General features: G+C 43.5%; 1 long non-coding RNA gene across 1 annotated transcript; it reads left to right on the top strand.

Annotated features, from left to right (window-relative positions):
* The first annotated feature begins 791 nt into the window (after positions 1–791).
* Positions 792–19,661, top strand: LOC118091962 (uncharacterized). Its single transcript, XR_009558359.1, has 4 exons — positions 792–936; positions 1,190–1,274; positions 16,886–16,928; positions 18,824–19,661. It is a non-coding gene; the product is annotated as an uncharacterized LOC118091962 (long non-coding RNA).
* Positions 19,662–20,282: the final 621 nt, after the last annotated feature.

Raw genomic sequence — 20,282 nt, 5'->3', positions numbered from 1 at the left:
CTTGCGCTGCCTCTGCAAAGAATCAGGCAACAACTTGGGAATTAAGTTTAAAACTATAATGTGCTTACTTATCATCTTACATTGGTTCACAGCAATGGCAGCAGTAAAAACTATGCAGGCAAAATACTTCTAAAACCAGCTTTAGGCATGTGCTTAAAGCATACCTGCCAAGTCCCGGACTGCAGAATCCGGGACCAGCAGCTGCGTGACACCAAAAATGGCCGCCCCCGACATCGGAAGTCGCGTCTACGCATGTCCGGAAGTGCGTAGACGCAACTTCCGGTGTCGCTCTGCCCAGCTATGGGCACCAAAAATGGCCCCCGCCGACACCGGAAGTGAGGTCTACGCACTTCCGGACATGCGTAGACGCGACTTTCGACGCCGGCACCAGCACCGGCACCGGCCATTTTCGGTGCCCATAGATGGGCAAAGCAGGGGGGAAATGGCCACTGGCAGGAGAATATAAGGGAGAAAAACGGGAGATGAAGAGATATGGGGGACCGCCGGGAAACGGTATGAAAAAACGGGGGTGTCCCGGGTAAAACAGGGTACTTGGCAGCTATGGCTTAAAGTGAAGGAAGCACGGGCATGTCTGTATCCAATGCTAGTCAAAGCAAGAGAGAGAAGGCCAGGAAGTACTGTATGCTCCTTCCTCTCCAAAGGAGATGGGGAAGTAACATCACCCAGAGCCCTCTCTACCAATTGTATTTCCATGGTCTGAGTATCTGCCTATCAGCAATACAGCTATGGACTTCGCCCCTTCTCATGCTAACTAGGAAGAATATGCATTTGTTAGGTTTGGCTGCTAATCTCCCACCCAAAGCAACAGTATTGCTGTGTCCTTGTGGAAGAGGTGGGCTGACTTCAGCATTGCCTGTTTGCCTTTTAAATACCTGGAATCCTGTGCTCCATCGATGTTTTAAATCTACCAAGCAGGTATGCATGCTCCTGTTGCTGCTGTGGTTGTTTTGCTGCCTGCTGGCACGTTGAGAGGGGGCTCTGTTGACCATAGCAGTGGTGGGGAGGATATAGAAACCTTTTCTTGCTTTTTTGCATACCCTCCAACAGGGATTGATTCCAAGTCATTTAGGGAAGGGAGAGCACAGTTCAAGTCAGAAACATCATCATCATCATCATCATTATTATTATTATTATTATTATTATTATTATTATTATTATCTTCTCATAGCCTCCTAATTTTGAGAAGCTGGTAGATGTCGTTCAGCCTCAAACACGGCACTAGTTTGGGTCAGTAATGTTCAACCACGACTTTGGTGAGTTGTCTTTTATGTATTTTCTGTGTGTTTCCCTTGTATTTCTATTTTATTTTCTATTCCCTAAAGATAGTAACAAAATACTAGCCAGCCAGCATTAAGTTTATCTTTTTATTTGTGACTATGCATCTCAGTGGCTGACAGTAGCAATTCAGAATTATTTCTGGATTCAGTTCTCTTTTGCTCTCTAGCTCTGCTCCACACCAGCAGACAACAAGCAAGACTTAAAAATTTCTAGAAAGGAAGTTTTTCAAAAAAAATTGCCACCAAAAAAAACCTGAATGGATGTTTCCATATTTGAACAATTTTATGTTCCTCTCTTTTCTTTTTCTACCCTTTTGGAATTGGCTGACCTTGTGCAGCAGTCACTTTCTCAAATTTCTAAATATGCCCAGGGACCCCAAAATGTTTATGACTTGATTATTAAGTGGTTGCTGCTTAGATGTTAATTGCAAACACCATTTTGTTACACCGCCTTGGAAAAGTGTTTCTTCAGTTCCTAAAACTCTCCAGGAAGGCAAATTATCACATTTTTATTGACTTAATAACTTGAGCTTTGAGCTTTCTGTGTGACACCTGAGGTGTATTATGTCTGGACGGAGTCCGATGTAGTCCCTTGGCTTTCTTACACTGTCTCCTAAATTTCCATCTCCATTTCGTATCCATAGTCCATAATTGCACATTCATCATAATATAAGGGAAACTGATCTAAGTGGAGCCATAGCCCAGCAGGTTTAAGATGGAATTTTATCCTGGATATTAAGCTTCTCAAAGTCAGAGATAGGTACAATCACGGCTGGGTTACAGCAGCAGGCTCTGAGCTCCATGCTTTCAGATAATATTTGAAACAGTGCCTACTGGCATAGAACTTGTTAGTACACACAGGTTTTTGTATGATGAGGTGCCCCACAAAAAGCAAGGGAGACTGAACACACAGAGGCCAGCCGAGGCCAGGGCCTACCTTCACAATCTCACCCACCTCTCTCCATGCTTCCAGTGCGTAACTTAGTCTTAGCCAGCCGCGCGGAGAAACGGGGCGGAGGGGGGGCACCGGAGGGATCGTCGCACCACGGCACCTGATATGCTTAAGACGGCCCTGGATCAGACATTAGCATAAATAGGGTTGCTTAAGGGGAAGCAAGCTAATAACAAAGAGAATTAGAAAAAGACATTGAGTAGCGATGTATGTTTCCTGCATTTTCCATAAGAGCCAGTCAATGAGCTTTGCCATTGCTCTGGGAGCACCTTTGGATGTTACTGTGCTGCATAAAGCAGCTGGAAAGATCTTGTTTCCACTGCAAATAACATTACAGCTGAAATGCACCCTTCATATCTCCCCGCACCTGGAGCTGCCACATCTCATTTGTGAGATGGTGCATAGGCTGAATTTTGGTGCAGTAGGTGAATAACTTGCCCATCCTTTTCCTGCTCTGCAAGATTATTTCTGAAGCCAGTCTGAGTTACAGATCTACTTTTGAATTGCATTCTCCAGAGAGGAACCAGAGTGATAGAAGGGAGACCCAGCAGACAGGACATTCACCAGCTACAGTGCCAATTAACATACCGTACCAGGATTCTCTCACTTGCACATATTATGTTGTTTTCATTTTAGCAGAACAACAGTTGCATTCAGCTGCTCGCTTACATGGAAAAACCATCTTCAAAAGAGTGCTTGGGAGTGACCAAATGTTTCCATATTGTTTCCTATCGCTACCATGGTATGTGTATTAGACACACAATACACTGGAAAATTGCTTTCGTCTCTGGAACATCTGTCTGGGCTACTGTGGAAAAGGGAAGACTTTTGGAGGGAGAGTGAATATTAAACAAGTTTAAAGAGTGTTAAACAAGGGGACTGAACTGGGATGCCACTGCTGAAAGAACCTGTGCTGGAGAGAATAGTGCTATTTATTATTTGTATATCACCCTATACTCACAAATCTCAGGGTGGTACACACACAAAATACAAATCACAAAATACATCATCAAAATACAAAATACAAATCACAAAATACATCATCAGAACAAAAACCACTCAACAACAGCTAAGTGTGAGCTGTGAGCTGTGAGCTGTGAGTGCCCCAGCTTTAAATGTTACCATCGTCATGAACTCACAATGTGGCTTTAGACAAGCCAATCTCTCTTTACCTCAGTCCTCCACCTGCAATATAACTAACAAGTGTAATTAATGCTTGAAGGGCTTAATACCATAGAGTAGGCTTAGCCTAGGTCACTTCCTCCCACCTTGGGAGGAAATAGGTAATCAAGCCTATTGTTCACACACACCTCAGTCTACCTGTGAACTTCAACGTGTTAGGAAGTTTGAGCTAGTTGCTCCAGCTCAGTCTGCATGGCTCTCACCAGACACTCTTGGAGAGTAAGTAATAGCATGTGACCCCTTAACATACTGTAACCGTCCTGCGGGGGTGTGGCACGTCGCATGTGAGAGCGTCCCAATGGGGCGGCGCCCACCTGGGCAAGCGTCCCAAGAGGGATGCAGCAGCCCATGCAAGCCTTGTCCCAAGGGGGAGGCGCCCGTCTGCGGCGATGTCATCCCCCCAGACTGGCACCCGGGGGGCCGCCCCCGCCCCCTTCCTCCACCACTGATCCTGCTACCTTTGGGGACAGCCTGCACATACATTACAGTAGAGTCACATCATGTGTGCATTTTACTTACGCGAATTCAACTTTACTTGTTTTGTTACAGACCCACTCCAGCCTTTTTATTTTGCCTTCATCATTTTCCACCTGCTTCTTCCTCCTTCTCTATCCAGTTGCTCCCACATGGAGGAGTGAGGGGAGGAAAATAGTTATTTTCTAAGCTTGAGTCAAAAGAAAGAGATGGTAGGTTGCATTAAAAATGAAAGAATATCACCTCAAATAATCCTTACTTGATATAGATCCTAACGTAGGCCAATAAACTTACAACCTTTGTTGACAAAGAAGTGGCTGAAGTCCTGTTCTTGATACCAGGTAGCCCAGGTAGCAGATGAAAGCAAATGAGGATGGAGATTAAAAGGACACATCAAACTCTTTGTATTAAAGCTGAGTTTTAGGAGGGAGAGGGAATGGGCAAAATAAGCTCAGCCTTCCATTAAAAAAAGTCTTGGAGGTTTGCCTCAAGTGTATCATGCCAGGAGAAAGCAATACTTAGCACATGACTAGCCTAAGCAAATATTTGGAAAAGGTTTAAACTTGAGACGTTTCTCTCCCTTCTTGCTAGATGCTTCATGTTAGGCGGCACGTATATGCACACACAGCCCAGTGCCTATGTGTTGGCTCACTTTAGGATTCATGGACACAAAGAGCTTTCCTTGCCTTGCTGGACCAATGGAAAAAGTCCATGGCAGTCAAGAGATTTTGAAAGGGGACAAAGGCTTGGGGATTTGCTTTGCTCCTCTAGTTTTATCCCATATAAAGGAAACCATTATCTGTCCCTTGCATTTCTCACTGGGTGGGTGAAGAATTTCTTCTTCCAACAGGCTTTTTGGGGGAACTGATGGCCTCGGTCCAGTATACCTGAAGGAGCGTCTCCTCCCCCATTGTTCTGCCCGGACACTGAGGTCCAGCGCCGAGGGCCTTCTGGTGGTCCCTCGCTACGGGAAGCCAAGTTACAGGGAACCAGGCAGAGGGCCTTCTCGGTAGTGGCACCCACCCTGTGGAATGCCCTCCCACCAGAGGTCAAAGAGAACAACAATTACCAGACCTTTAGAAGGCATCTCAAGGCAGCCCTGTTTAGGGAAGCTTTTAATGTTTAATATTTTGTTGGAAGCCGCCCAGAGTGGCTGGGGAAACCCGGCCAGATGGGCGGGGTATAAATTATTATTATTATTATTATTGACGGGGTGGGAGCCATGCTGTTTTTATTGTCATTATTGGTATGATTTTAATAAATTGCATGTATGTATGTAGTTTTAAACTACCAATGTTTAATTGTTTTTTCTATATTTTAGTGGTTCTTACTTTTATCAGGGAGAAAGGTGGGGTATAAAGATTATCATCATTATTATTATTGGGTGAGGTGTGGGGAGATTGATGTAAAGCAAACACACTAGTAGGAGTGCCATGTTTTCTCTGTCAATGCATTTGCAGCCGGCCTTCCCATGGCCACACCCCTTTTGCTCTATGGCCAGTAAGCAGCAGAAAGGAGGTCCAGGTAGCAGCTGTATCCCAGCCATAGCTGCCAAGTACCCCGTTTTCCCCGGGAAACCCCCGTTTTTACTTACCTTTTCCCGGTGGTCCCCCGTATCACTTCGTCTCCCGTTTTTCTTCGTTATTTTCTCCTGCCGGCGGCCATTTTTTTCCTTTCTGATTTGCCCATCTATGGGCACCGAAAATGGCCGGTGCCGGTACCGGCATCAAAAGTCGCGTCTACGCATGTCCGGAAGTGCGTAGACGCGACTTCCGGTGCCGGCGGCGTCACTGGCCATTTTCGGTGCCCATAGATGGGCAGGGCGACACCGGAAGTTGCATTGACACACTTCCTGACATGCGTAGAAGCGACTTTCAAAGCTGGCGGCGGCCATTTTTGGTGCCCATAGAAGGGCAAAGCGACACCGGAAGTTACATCGATGCAACTTCCGGTGTCACACGGCTGCCGGTCCCAGATTCTGCAGTCCGGGACTTGGAAGGTAAGATCCCAGCTTGCCATCTGCTACTGGCATATACCCATAAACATTATTAATTCAATAGCGTTTAAATCATCTTTGGTCAGCCTGGTGGTTTAAACACAAGTGTGATTGACACTTAGTTTAAAGGTGACTAAATCTGCGTTAAAAGTTCCTGAAAATGTGTCTTTTGATTTTCTGGAGTTTTCATGGTAATACAGACATTAAAGAGATTGACCTGATTCCACAGTGAGAAACTTCTCTCTGATTTTATGATGGGGCAAGGCTCTATATATCCCTATCTAAAGTCAAAGTCTTTGGTGTTATTGCTAGTTATCAGTTGCTCATTTGTTTATTTTTTGCTCAGCATTTCCTTGTAATGTTACAGAAGAGATCTTAGGTTGAGTGGAAGAGCTTAGTAACCCGGACTGTAAGAGTCAATTGTTTGTTTAACATGGTGACTGTGTGCGGATATGATTCACAATTACATTAATACACATATTAGCAACAGGAAAATCTCTCCATGGATGAATATTTCTGTTGAACTCAAGACTTTTTAGTGCAGCTGCTGATGCTACTGGAAAGGCTGATTCATTTACTCTGTCCAACTGTTCAAAGGACAGAAAAATAAACATTTTTTTTTAAAATTCCCGTCTTCAAGGAATTTAAAGGATGAACTAAGAGATAAGTGAGGGGAATATTTTCATAATCTTACGTCTGTGGTTAAAAATAGTATGTGAGCTTTCAAGTCAACCAAGCTGTCTAGCAAAATGCAGAGGCAGGGAGAGGAGAGACAGTGAAGATGTATGGAGATAAATTATTAACAAATGCAAATATTTTTTATTACATTGCTGGCTGATTGTGCTTTTTGTGTGTGTGAAAGGACTGTGGTCTCTGTTCTGCGTAAAGTTTTCCTGTGCGTGCCCCACTGAAGGGCACCAGGGCTGTTCAGAAACACCTTCGGTTATCTTCTTCAGTCAGGCTGGCACAAGAAAACTTTATGCACAACAGAGAGCACAGTCCTTTCACACACAGAAACCAACCCCTGGCTATTATTACTATTTTTTATTAAATTTCTATACCACCCTTCCTCTGAGGATCACAGGGCAGTTTACAATACTGTACTGATTTTTTTCCTGGGAAACTTCAATCACTTTCAAATTACTGCTAGGAGAGCTTCCCTTCTAAAGCTGAGAAGAGATTTACGCTTGGGTTTTTTGCTTCCAGACTCAACCATAATTCCATGAAATCCTGACAGTCTTTGGTGGAGCCAAATTATAGAATTAATTTGTCAGAAGCTTTTATGTTGCAGCTTCAGTCAGATCTAAGCTAGATCGTTTCCACTAGTGTTACATCATAACTATTAATTAACTTAAATGTGGTGTTCATTTCTACATACTTTTCTGTCTGTGTCTACAGTATGTGTGAGGTTAGTATTTTTCATTTAGTAGATCACAGATAAATGGCAAATTGTTGGCGTGTTCCAATCCCAATCGAATCTAGGTGATGCTTCCTAGTCTGCTAGGGTACTAGTAATGGGAAATCCATTTGCACAGAAGCTAAGATAGTTGATGGTGGTCTTTGCCAGTACACAATTATATGCTTCTATGAATCTGGGAGACTGGGTGGTCTTCTCCACCCCTCATGTGTGATCCACTCTGGAATTATGATTGCTGTCATCTGAAAATGTTCTGTTCCCTTCTGCCGCAAATATTCATGTTCTTCTTTCTCATTCCTCCTCCAAATCCACAATGAGAAAGCCACAAAATAGGCCAATTTCTGCATCATTCAAACCCATCTAAGCTCACAGGAAAAGGCCACCATGAACCGTTGTTCATGAAAAGAGAAATTTATGATGGCCCAAGTACAAACCTGGAATATTGCAGTGGTCTACAAATTTGCACCTTCTAGCTATATAAGTATCAAACAAACTGAAACTCTGCTTCTGTTATGAAATCTGTTGGGACTTAATAGTTCCCTTCCAAACCCAGCACCTTTGTAATTTTTTCCATCGTTGTCTCCCATACCGAAATAAAGTCAAATCCAAGCACACCCACTATGGACGGAGCATCCTTTGATCCAGTTGGAAAGAAATGTCACACTGACCCGTAGTGAATGATGCAGACTTGCAGCTCATTGTTCATTGCCCCATTATATTTCTGCAAAATTATTGCTTTAAAAGGGCGTTCTAACAAATTAGTTTAGGAAATGACACTAAAAAGTTTCCTTCTTTCAAACCAGTTGCATTGTCCTTCCCAAAAAAAGGAAAGGAAAGGAAAGCCGAGAAATACTAACTATAATGCCAGTAATTAGGTGCTATGTGATTTTTATTACATCACCATTTATTGCAAATGTTTTTGTGGGTGGTACCAAGTGTTTGAGCAGGTCTGAGCCCGGCCGAAATTTATTAAATATTGGTGATGGTTATTGCAGGTTTGTGTCTTGTGATCCCTGGGCTGATTTATTTGTATGAAAACCAAAAGGAAACATATTGTAACACTTCCAGCGTTGTTCTTTTGCTAGTGTTTCATAACACAGACTCCACCAACCACCTCTTTAAAACTTCTTGCACTTTGAAGAAAAGGGAGGCGGGAGCAGACTAGGGAGGAGTCAAAGGGTCTGGGACCAAAGTGTAATAATAAACCAATCAGCATTTTCTTTCTAAAGCAAATCTATATTTTCCAAGTCAGGTGCCAAAGTGCTATGTTACTAAATGAAAGCTCCAAAACTTTCAAATAAAATGAAATAAATTGAACAGGCACAGCAGTCTACAGTACAGCACCATGTTTGGGTTAATATAGAAGAGGCAGCCTCCTCCCCCACGACCTATTGCAATATCTAAGATGAAATAGACCTTTGAAACAATACAGTAATTGTGTGTGTGCCACATTTCATGGCTTCAGGGTCAAGTGCTGTGAAAGAGCAATCTCAGAATAAACACCCCGGGCAGTTTTCACTGCATCTTACTTGGCATCGTATACTATAAGTTCCACACATTCAGCTGCAAATAATCAAGTGATAAGTCACTTCTACTATATAGATCAGCAGTTCTTTAACTTTCTCGTATTGCGGCCCATGATTCTGGCCTATTGCTTATTTGCAAACTACCATGATTTGTTACTTTATGGCCACTAGGATGGAAGCTGTTAAAAAAAAAATTCACCGCCTTACGCACTTTGAGATATCTAGGGTGGATCTACACTCATGGTTTTTAACGTTAAAAAAAGTTAAAGAATTATTCTGATAACCATATAGCCATATGACATACCTGTGCTTTATTAATGTTAGAAATGTGTTATTAAAATGTGACACCAGAGGGCACTGCAGAGCAACCAGCTACTGGAATCCAGGTAGACCTTGTGGGAAGAAAGCAAAAGCGAAACCAAACGGGACGCTTCCTGTCGTGATGTCTAAAAGATGAGTGCAGATCCAGCCCTGGTTTGGCACTGATCATTTTGCCCCTGAACCATTGGCCTCCTTAGGGTCAAAGTAGACCTGATGTGAGAGCCTCTGTTTGGACAGAGCCTGGCATCTTTTCCTAAAGGAATAGATGAACTGATGGTCTGATTACCGGTAATTAGAGGCATCTGTCATGAATGCTCTAGTTGAGATTCCTGCATTGCAGGGGGTTGGACTAGAGAACCCTCAGGGTCTTCCAGCACTACAGTTCTATGATTCTATGTTCCTAAGTTCCAGCCTTGAAGTTTTTATCTTTAGCTCTGGCCATAACAACAAGCTCTTCTCCACGGCCATGGTAGAAACTGATTGTGGAAAAAGAGCTGTGGAAAGAGCTAAGGCTCAATATTCTTTTTTGAGCATCCAAACCGCAGTGTTTTGTACTTTGGAAACAATTTCCTTAGATGGCGCACCCTGTTGCAATTATTCCTGTCATTTCATGAGTGTTATAGGCATATATACGTAATTGCCATCATGTGAATGAAAATTAGAGAGGCTTTTTCTGGTTCTTATACCATTTTGTAACGTAAAATAAAAAAATTCCTTCAGTAGCACCTTAAAGACCAACTAAGTTGGTCTTTAAGGTGCTACTGAAGGAATTTTTTTATTTTACTTCGATCCAGACCAACACGGCTACCTACCTGTAACCATTTTGTAACGTAACGGTTTGTCATATTTTTAATGCTTTGGAGACTAAGTGCTTGTTTGCCATATTTTAACATATTTCACCAAGCCTTTTTGTTGCTGTTGCCCTTGGTAAAGGGGAAGACTGTGAGTACTGAGCAAGGCTATTCTGCCCTACACAGGAAAGCCAAAACATTTCACGGACATGTCGCAGATTGACTCCATTTCTTTATTTTCTGCCTCCACAATAAGTACTCTTATTCCAGCATTTATTTGAGGAATGAGAAGCACAGATGGAGAAATATGAGCATCATGCTTCACTGACAAGAAGGGAAATATTCTGCTCTGCAATATGCCCTTTGTGGTGGCCAAGTGCTGTCGTCACTGAGGTTTCCAGGGGCTGAGAAGGAAGTGGTGTCGGCTGCAGCCATTGTGCTTGTGCAATCCAAATCGGGAAGAAGAACATGGAGGAAACATTTGTCATGTAAACAATGAACTGTCTGCAGAAGCGGAAGACGTGTGTAGTGACAGGAATATGAGAATTAAACGCCACTGGATAGAATAGAAATGTTTTACAGAAGTTAATTTATAGGATAGGATGTTGACTTCAGATTGTTTGGCCTGACTGGAAAGGACCGACCTTACTGTAAACAAGGAATATATGATGGTGTGTTATAATGTTTTTATTGGCCTGAATTTGGGGTAGAAGTTGTATTCCTATGAGGAAAGCATACAAAACTGCTTTCCTACTAAATTCTGATTACTCACTGTGTACTCCATCCAACACATAACTCTGTCAGTGTCTTTCTAAACATCTATTTGCTCTCTTTATGCAAAGGACTTAGGCAGCTTACAATTACACTTACCAACAAATTTTCACTACAAGTAGAACTGGCAATCCTGACTTGAGCGAATCATCTGAAGATCTTTGAGGGAAACAAGAAGCATTTTAATTAGACTCAGTGCTTTTTTTTCTTTAAAATGTTTAGGGGTACTCTCATTTTGACTCAAGAAAATCACCATTTTATAGTTCAAATTGGGAAAAATAAATACAGTAAATGGACAAAGTAAAAAGATTCACAAAATATTTAGGGGTATGCATACGCATGCACCCCCCCCCCCTAAAAAGCACTGATTAGTGGCGTTTCTCCAGTTTGGGGGTTCACAGATCCCTATGTTTCTACAAGAAAAATCTAAGGTGAATTTGAAAGTTTCTGAACAGCAGAACATTCAAAGAACATGCTTTTAACACATTTTGATATGACCAGTGGAATTTCTCAGAGGACCTCTGTGCATCTGTAGTTACCTTATGTTATCCACACAACAAATAAGAGAAATGGGTTCAGCTCTGGTCTAGTTCTTACTAAGGTTGTAAACCAATGTCTGAGCAAGAAAATAACACAATTTTCTTTTATAGATTAGGGGTTCATGAGGTGCAACAAATAGAGTGTTAGGTTTAGACCTTGAAGATCCAAGCTCTGAAGGGGGGGACACTGGCCCACAGTCTGACTCCATCCCATGAGGCCTTTATATCCATTCCCTCGCATTCTGTCTGGACCATGTCCCTCAATTCAGACTATGCATGCCTCCAAACCATCTTCTTGCTAGATCTGCTATGCACCAGTTTCAACTGGTGCCCAACTGGAGTCCTCACCCGGCAATCAGCAGTCTCTTGCTGCAGTCCTGGAAGCGAGCACCCCTTCTGTGAGCCTAGAAGAAGACATTCTGAAAACCACATTGTTTTTGTAGCCAGTTTGGGGGCCTTCTGTTTAGAAAACCAACTCAAGACACTTTCCCACCACTACTTTCTTTCCATTATTGGGAACTTACACCAAGTTGTATTTGGTTTGGTGTGTGGCCAAACAAAGCTCCTTTGGTCTCTATGGTATAGGATTTGACAGAAAACATAACATATGGGGGGGAGTTCTATATTAAGCCTTTTTTTCCTTTCTCCCCATTTTCCCATCAGAAAATATAAAACTAAAATATTGGTAATATAAATCCTTCTCAGTTCCAATTTGCACTCTGGTTATTTATATGCTTTAAATTTGAGCAACAGAGAGAAATTCAAAGTGATGTAAACCTCTATAGATAAACTTCAGTATGCTTTGAGAAAACTTCTTTATGAAATGGGCAGAATGGTCCACATTATTTCTACTGGCTTGCTGAAAATGTTATTATCTTTACAGTGCTAATATATTTACGCGTGTGCTGCAAGGTACAGTGGTACCTTGGTTTACGAACTTAATCCGTTTTGGAAGTCCGTTCTTAAACCGAAGCTGTTCTTAAACCGAGGCGCACTTTCCCTAATGAGGCCTCCCGCTGCCGGTGCCCTTCCACCGTTTAGCTTCTGTTCGTAGACCGAGGTAAGATTCACTAACTGGAACAATACTTCCGGTTTTGCGGAGTTCTTATACTGAATAGTTCGTAAACAGGGCTGTTCTTAAACCATACCTGCCAAGTTCCTGCTGGAAAAATAATGGATCGGACCAGAAGTAGCAGGCCGGAAGTAGCGCTGCCGCCATTTTGGGGCTGGGCGGAGCATGCTCAGAAGCGACTTTTGATGCTGCTCTGCCCAGTTCCAAAATGGCCGCCGCACCAGAAGTTGCACTGCAGTCGCTTCTGAGCATGCTCCGCCCAGTTCCAAAATGGCTGCCGTGTCAGAATAAACTGGGGAAAAAGAAAAAAATCCGTTTTTTCCCGGCTGGGAACAGCTGGAAAAACGGGGGTTTCCCGGGGAATACGGGAGACTTGGCAGCTATGTCTTAAACCCAAGGTACCACTGTAGTCTAAGCAAAGGGGAGAAAAGACAGCCACTGGAAGAGGCTATAGAGATTTGTATCTCAACTCTTCTTCCAATTCTGCTTCTTTTCTTACCCAGAGTAACAGCTCAGATTTGTGTATCTTTTCCGTTAAGGTTAAATAACTATTAAAAGGAGAGAGTATTTTAAAACCCAGAGAAATAGAGTGAGGTCAGAGGCACAAGCCTCGTTGAGATAAATAGGCTTTAATTCATCCAGTCCAACAAGGAAGAATGCACTTCATTTGAAATGAAGCCTTGTGGAAATGAAGAACCTTGATGAAATCGGATTCATTCTCTTGCACAACTCCCATTCAGTTCCATGGAGCTTGCACAAAAGAAAATGCTCAATGCCTTGTGCCCCCAAAAGCCTATACTCAGATAATAGAGCCATGAGTCAGCACTCGTCTTACATTATAGCTCATTCTTTCTGATCTGCTCATTTGACCACTAGATAATTGCTTTTGTTGATGATCAGGCAGCTCTGGAGAAATGTTGGAAGAAAGTGGAAGCCTGGCTTGAATCTGCTGAAATCACAGGAGCTACAGCAGGAATTAATTTAGTCTAGGGATGCTGCCAGTATCGAAAGAAAAGGGTGAAACCCTAGTCTTTATTCTTTTGCATATGGTAATTCATTAGTGACTGGAGACGAGTGGGAGAGGGGTTAGGAATGGATCAGAAGTCATATATAATATGCTTGCAAAATCCAACTCAGGACAAGCAACTCTAATAGATAAGATAGTAGAGTTTGTATTTTGGGGAGTGTTGGTGTTGCTCAGTCTCATATTCTTGGTGGAAATGATACCTGCCGAGTAGAAAAGCATCAGCAGATGGTGTTCTGGGGCTGTAGAACTCATATGACCTCCGTCAATCTGAGTTGCTGCACCATGCCAGGGTGGAGAGGGGGAGGGGTGCAGGGCTGGCCATGTGCAAATGCTCCACAAGCAGCACACGATTGGCTCTGCTGGCACGTTTGCACTTATATGCAGAATTTGTCGTGTGAAAGGCTGGACTGGAAGAAATATCGACAACCTCAGATATGCAGATGACACAACTTTGATGGCAGAAACTGAGGAGGAATTAAAGAACCTTTTAATGAGGGTGAGAAAGGAGAGCGCAAAATATGGCCTGAAGCTCAACATCAAAATAAAACTTAAGATCATAGCCACTGGTCCCATCACCTCCTGGGAAATAGAAAGGGGAGAAATGGAGGCAGTGAGAGATTTTAGTTTCTTGGGTTCCATGATCACTGCAGATGGTGACAGCAGTCACAAAATTAAAAGACACCTGCTTCTTGGGAGAAAAGCAATGACAAACCTAGACAGCATCTTAAAAAGCAGAGACATCACCTTGCCGACAAAGGTCCGTATAGTTAAAGCTATGGTTTTCCCAGTAGTGATGTATGGAAGTGAGAGCTGGACCATAAAGAAGGCTGATCGCCGAAGAATTGATGCTTTTGAATTATGGTGCTGGAGGAGACTCTTGAGAGTCCCATGGACTGCAAGAAGATCAAACCTATCCATTCTGAAGGAAATCAGCCCTGAGTGCTCACTGGAAGGACAGATCGTGAAGCTGAGGCTCCAATACTTTGGCCACCTGATGAGAAGAGAAAACTCCCTGGAAAAGACCCTGGTGTTGGGAAAGATGGAGGGCACTAGGAGAAGGGGACGACAGGAGTGCCTGGCATGCTGTGGTCCATGGGGTCATGAAGAGTCGGACAAGACTAAACGACTAAACAACAACAACAACAACCTCACTGCCACCACAGCCCCTCCTGGTATGCTGCAGTGACTCAGCTGGGCAGCACAGCTGTAAGAGAGGGTCTAGGAAGGAATCCTTGGCAGAATGCAAGTTATTTCAGAGTTGCAGACCAGAAGAATCTCACGACATTTAAAAGCTATGAATTTTTAAACTGTCCTGTATTTCACAGTTTGTCCTGTATCTCCCCTGTTTCTATTCTGCTTTTGTTGTCTTGCTTCTTCTCTGCCAAGTTAAGGATCCTCTCCAAATGTTTGCCTCTGCTCCTATAGGAAAGGCATTGCTGGCTTGTCTGGAGAAACCTCCTTTCGCTCCTTTCCTTTCCTTTCTCCTTATTCCCTTTCCGCATCCTGCCCCCAAGGAGGAGCAAAGCAGGGCAAGGCTTCGATGTTCTGGTTCCCTGCAGCTTTGGTGCAGGTTATGATTGTCATCCACAGAACTGCAGTCTGGGAGCACCGGGCCCTGTCTCTCAGAGAGTGGCAGGTTCCAAGGCACAAGAAACAAGCATTTTTGTGTCGGTGTAGCCCAGAAGCCCCAATTCTGAACACAGTTGTCTGCATGATATTTGAGAGAGGAGGGTGGAGAAGTGTCTCCCCACAAGGCTTGCCCTCTCCGCTGCCCCCTAATATTATTTTCTCTCCTTCGTAAATTTAATATGTAGAACATAGTTCATCCCCACATCAGAATATGCCCCCCTATTTATTTTTTGCCCTGGCCTGCATGTATCACTGTACTGCATGTGTGTGCAAGGGTATGTGAAAGGGCATGCATTGAAGCTCTGGGTAGCAAAGCACAGACAAATTTACAAATTCATGTTTGGGTGCGACAAATTCCAGAGGGGTTATCCGGTTAGGCTGCAATAGACTTAATGGATTGCTTTGAAATAATTTTAGCACCAGGTGTGTGTGTGGGGGGGAATCCGCCCCCATCGCCACCCCTGCCTCCGCCACCCTGCCCTGTACTTTGCGAGAGCAAAGGTAGCAACCCTAAGTCCCCTTACTGAGAGCCAGTGTGGTGTAGTGGTTAAGAGCAGTAGACTCGTAATCTGGGGAACCGGGTTCGTGTCTCCGCTCCTCCACATGCAGCTGCTGGGTGACCTTGGGCTAGTCACACTTCTCTGAAGTCTCTCAGCCCCATCCACCTCACAGAGTGTTTGTTGTGGGAGAGGAAGGGAAAGGAGAATGTTAGCCGCTTTGAGACTCCTTCGGGTAGTGATAAAGCGGGATATCAAATCCAAACTTTTCTTCTTCTTCTTCTTCTTCTTCTTCTTCTTCTTCTTCTTCTTCTTCTTCTTCTTCTTCTTCTTCTTCTTCTTCTTCTTCTTCTTCTTCTTCCCTTCAGTCAGAAGGGGAGTGATCTTCCAGAAAGAGAAGAATCCCAATCAATTTGCGAGGGGTGGGGTGATCCCCTGGGTCTGCTTTACTGCTGGATTTAGTAATATTATGTCTACTAAAAGAACATTATCTCCTGACACATCCTTTGGTTTATCAACTTTGTTCTGTAAAATAAATCTTTCTTATTTCTTCAAGATAGTGATCCCCATTTTGGACCAGGTTTCCCATACCCATTCTACAGTTATATTCTGGGAAGACTGATATGTTTGTCCCCATCTTGTAGGGCATCTTGAAAACGTTAAGGGATAAGTGAAAGCTGGGGGGGGGCACGTGGATCAAAGCCATTAAGGTTTGAGTTGGTGCTCAAATCCTGCTAAAAACTAGCCGCTCCCGATTCATAAACCAATAGACTTTGGTCAGAGGGCGCCATTAGATGATCCAGTACCATAATTTAATAGTTTCATAGCTATTACAAATTATTTTCCCAGTGCAAAACGAAAGATACACTGTGTGCAAGTTAATATCACAGATATATTTTCTGTATGAGTGGATAGATGGATGGACAGATTTGTAGAAAATTTGAGAGAGTAAGGGCCTTAAATTATACCTAAGAGACTGTAAGCATTTCCTCTTTTATTATTGGCCAGAGTTGCCTTTGGACATCTCTTGCACCTCCTGTAAATATAGTTCCCTACAGTACTATTATGCTGCTTTAATGGACTGGTGCATCTTCCATCAAACCACTGAAATTCAATTCCATCGTAATAGGTCATCAGACTGAGAAAATGTTTCCTAAATGCCCACATATTTCTTTTTGCGATTTCTTCCCTCTGATCATACCTTCGCCCTGTTTCTCTTCCCTGGGATCACCTTAAACTATTCCTTTTGCTCTTAGGTGTTGGTTTCTATCTAAAGCACAGTGGAATTTGCTATTTCCGACTTTTTGCTTTCCCAGCCAAGCAATATGTAATCTATTCTCTCCATTTTTCTTCATCCCCTCACCGGTCCTTTAATCATTTCTGCTGTCTGAAGTCCCTCCAACTTGCTGTCAGTTCAAACCACGTACAATGTGATGGTAAGTATCACAGCGATAGCTTCACATTTAGGATTCCAGAACCTCATCAATCCTCACCGCTATTATGGCTCAACCTATCATATCACCAGACAAAAATAGAGACTGGTCAGAGAAGTGGAGAGCTAAGTAGCCTAGAGGTTTTTTTTAAAAAAAGACAATATGAAGCTATGAGAACTGGAGAAGAAAACCCATTACATAGGATCAAGGAAGCCACTGAGACACACCCTAAAAGTGTGAGTGAGGAACAGTGCAGAAATATCCCATATAAGAAATGGTTGAGATAGCGAGCTTTCTTCAGGGCATCTCCCTGACCAATTTCTTTGCAATTGTTCCACTCATGATATTCCATCTGTATCAACATGTCAGGGACCTCACATGGTTATAAAGTTGTATAGAGCATGCTGGACTGAAAGAACTTAGAGGTATTCACATCTAGAAATAGCACGGGTTGTGCTTGTTAGACCTACAGACAAGCATACTGCAGGACAGTAAGAGCTGTTTGGGCTCTCTCAGAGGTGGTAGATTTTCCTTCACTGAAGGTTTTTAAGTAGAGGTTGGATGGCCTTCTGTCATGGATGCCTTGGTTGAGATTCCTGCATTATGGGGGTTGGACTAGATGACCCTTGGGATCCCTTCCAACTCTTATTATTCTATGATTACATGATTCTCGGACCATTCAACAAGAGCAATGAAGTCAGCCACCACCTAATGTGAGATATGATCTTGGCACAGAAAAAGCTGTCCCTCAAAGCACTTTTCAATAAGCTAAAATAAAAAGCTGACTGCTACAGAAGAAGTTTCAGATTATTTCAGAGTTCTGCTTTTATAGGCTTTCTGTTCAGTCATGTACTTTTGCTTTGGGGAAATCTACATACATAGGCCTACCATACTACCCAAGTCAGTTTTCTTTCTTTTGTCTCGGAATATCATTTTTGTCAACTTCCGTAGAAGCTATGGATGTCACAGATTGCAGAAATCACAATATGACCATGGTCCTAGGGCCAAACTACTGACAAAGTCTCCTCCCCTGAGAGTTAGGCCTACCACGAAGCAGAGCAAGGTGGTTTTCTCAGGCAGCTGTCTTTGAGTGTTAGGAAACAACAGCAAATCATTAATTTATTATTATTACAGTATTTTAGTTTTGTTGCTAAGAAGATGCATTTATGGGATTTCAAAATAACTTGTGTGGAGGTGAACAGAGGCGACCATGCATCTTGACTAGGAAGGTGGTAGAGGGGAAAGCTATGATCAGACAGAATAAATTTCTATGATTGCCTACTGCCAGTAGGTATTTGACAATGCATGCATAGCCAAGCAATTCTCCCCTCACGTTTGGCACTGCAGTCAGTGCGCAACATTGAACCAGGCTGCCAAGAGGAGTCCAATTTATCTTTGGCAAGCCAGAGCTTTGTAGCTCACTGGCAGTATGATGGTTCCTACATAACATTGTGTTAAGGACCCCGTAGCTTAATGCATGGGTACGCAAACTAAGGCCTGGGGGCCGGATTCGGCCCAATCACCTTCTAAATCCGGCCTGCAGATGATCTGGAAATCAGTGTGTTTTTACATGAGTAGAATGTGCCCTTTTATTTAAAATGCATCTCTGGGTTATTTGTGGGGCATAGGAATTCGTTCATCCCCCCCCCTCAAAAAAAAATAGTCCCCCCCCCACAAGGTCTGAGGCAGTGTTTCTCAACCTTTTTTGGGCCACGGCACACTTGTTCCGTGAAAAAAATCACGCGGCACACCACCATTAAAAAAGTTAAAAAAATTAACTCTGTGCCACCCTATATTGACTATAATTATGACTGTAAGTCTTAGAAACACTTGCCAATTGCTGTGTTGGTTGCAATCTCCTGTAATAAGGCTTCACAAGCTGCTGATTTCTCTGCCAGCATGTGCTCCTCGCCGAAGAGGCCGCTCACTCCCTGACAGAGTGACAGTTTGGATGCTGGCTGGACAAAAGAGGCTCTTCTCTTTGCACCTATGGAGTCCCTGTGCGATTTTTATGCGTTACAAAATGCATCGTTTCATTTCCACGTGGCTCCGCTCCTCCCGTCAAACCCGGCTGGGCCGTCCCGAGGTTGCGGCTGCAGAAATGGTGAGTAGGGGAGGGGGAGCGCTCGGCGGCTTTCGATTGGGTGCGGAAGACCATAGACAACTAAGTCAAAGGGACGCTCGAGGAGGAACCATAGAGATAAAAGAGAGAGCGGAGAGTGGTGGTGGTGCGGGCGGGGCAGGCAGGCGGGTTATGACAGGAATCGCCGCCATCTTGTGAAGGGCGCGCTCAAACGCAGCCATGCTGAGAAGGTTCTCCGCTCCATACGGTAGTTCTGCAAATCGCCTTTCTCGTCGCCGCACGTCGCGGCACACCAGCCAGCGTCTCGCGGCACAGTAATGTGCCGCGGAACAGCGGTTGAGAAACGCTGGTCTGAGGGACAGTGGACCAGCCCCCTGCTGAAAAAGTTTGCTGACCCCTGGCTTAAAGGAGCTTCCAGAGAGCTCTTACTTATGCTTATGAGAAAACACCCATTGTGAGATCTCTTCTTGTTTCTCACAAAATTGCCTCAACATTTGATTGCCCTGCTTCCTTCACAAAAGGCTGGCCCTTCATGGAATCTCCAGTGCATCTTCTTATTCATAATGGGTGTGTTGCTTTTTCACTGCCCGAATGGGGCTGGTACTTCTATGCCGTCTCTGTGTGCTTGAAAGTGTCGCTGTATCCTGCACAATGGCCTAGCATTACTTCATGGGAGGGGGAGGAGGGGGAGGAGGAGGGAACATGGACCACCATGTCTTTTGCAGCTGTATAAAGCCAGCTCTGTGCACAGTTTTTTCCCTAATGACTGTAAAACCTGTGCTGTATCATAGTCTCCCGCCGATTGCCCTACAAGCAGAGCTTCTGGACCTTGCAGAAGGTTGTCATTTCACCTCAGAAAGGCACACAGGCTTGAGGTGAAGCCAGAAAAGATTACGGCATAATCCAATCCCCAGGGAGGGGTAATTTCTTTTTTTAAAAAAGGGGGACACTTTTTTCTGACTTGCAGCCAAAAATAAATAAATGTCGTAAGAATAATGTAATGTTTTTAGAAGAGATGGCGATGGCCTCTTTCCATATCAGCTTATGAAGGAGGAAAAAATGAACTTGAGATTTTGACTGGTGAGCAAAGCAGCCTGAATTGCAGTGCTTAACTAATTACATCATTGTATCTAATAAAATTTCCTGCTTCTTTTTCAGTTTAGACAAATCACCAAATCGATATTAAATTTTTCTTTTTTAAAATACTCCTCTACATCTTTCCATTCAATCATATATTTTTGTTTGGGGATGTTTCTAATTACCGCGGTCATTTT

Source organism: Zootoca vivipara, chromosome 12, assembly GCF_963506605.1.
Source record: "Zootoca vivipara chromosome 12, rZooViv1.1, whole genome shotgun sequence".
NCBI classification, from domain to species: Eukaryota; Metazoa; Chordata; class Lepidosauria; order Squamata; family Lacertidae; genus Zootoca; species Zootoca vivipara.
The sequence above is the reverse complement of the archived record's forward strand: the minus strand, read 5'-3'. Positions and strand labels throughout refer to the sequence as shown.